Here is a 1,292-nt window from a genome sequence, read left to right as displayed (position 1 = left end):
TCGAGGCCGCGGCCGGGACCTCGTCGTCGTTCTCGGCCTCGGCCTCGACCGCGGCGTTCGCGGCCTCCTTGGCGAGGCGCACGACCTGCTTCTCGCCGTACTCCGCGACGCGCTCCTGGACGGCGGACCTATGAACGGCGCGGGTGAGGCATCGTGAGGGGCGTTTCCAGGACGCGGAGCGCGCGCGTGAACGACTCGTCGTCGTCGAAGGCCTCGCCCTCGATATTCAACGCCTAGAAGAAGCGCGTCGAGGCCCGCGAGCGCGAGGCGCGCGCGAGGAGACGCACCATGGGGTAGAGGCCCGCGGAGTCGCTGAAGATCTTGAGCGCGCGGTCCATCGAGCAGCTGCGAGGCGCGACGTCTCGGGACCGCGGGCGGAGCGCGCGAGGACGCCGCGGTCGCGCTTGAAGAGCAGGTCGAAGCGCAGGTGGATCAGCGATGCCGAGCTGCCGACGTGCTCGAAGCCGAGGGTGAGCCAGGCCGGGGCGCCGGCCTCCGTCGCGAAGAGGAAGACGTCCTTCACGCCGAGGCGGCGGCAGAGCATGAGGACGAAGTCGAACTGGAGCCTGCGCGTGACGGGGGCAAGGTCATCGGGGATGGACTCGGACGGGTCGCGGAAGGCTCGAGCGGCCCGTGACGGGGGGCCCCGCGCGCGCGACGGCGATCGAAGTCGTTCGGAAGCGACGACGTCGACGCGCGACGCGCGCGTTCAAAGGACGCGGGGCGACGGGCCGGAGCAGGCCCTGCTTGCGCGCGCGCTTGAGCGTCGCCGCGCCGTCGATGAAGCACGTGACGACGTTCTCGTCCGTCTGCGCGGGGACGCGCGCGCGCTCGTCGCTTCCGCCGCTTCCGCCGCTTCCGCGGCGCGCGGCGCGCGGCGGGGGGCCCGGGGCGCGGGTCGCGCACCTCGAGCGAGTCGCGGCCCGTGCCCATCTTGCGCGGGAGCACGACGAACTGGATCAGCAACTGCGCGGGGCGAAGCCGCGGCCGTCGGCGCGCGGCGGTTCCGTGGCGATCGCGCGCGCGCCGCGGCGCGCCGCGGACCGGTCCGGGATGACCGTCGCCGCGACGAGCTGGTGCGTCGCGGGGCCGCCCTCGTCGGCGATCTGCGACGTCCTGCGCGAGCGGGGGCTCGAGGGCGGCGACGCGACGCGTCGGGCGCGCGCGCGCGTCGACGGTTCCGGGGAAGCGTTCGCGGACGCCGCGCGACGAGCAGGTTGCCCCAGTGGAAGGACGCGACGCGCCGCGCGAGCCGCGACCTGCGAGGGACGCCTCGACCATGGACGTGGTCC

This window comes from Aureococcus anophagefferens, assembly GCF_000186865.1.
Source record: "Aureococcus anophagefferens unplaced genomic scaffold AURANscaffold_39, whole genome shotgun sequence".
In the NCBI taxonomy this organism is placed as follows: Eukaryota; class Pelagophyceae; order Pelagomonadales; family Pelagomonadaceae; genus Aureococcus; species Aureococcus anophagefferens.
The sequence above is the reverse complement of the archived record's forward strand: the minus strand, read 5'-3'. Positions refer to the sequence as shown.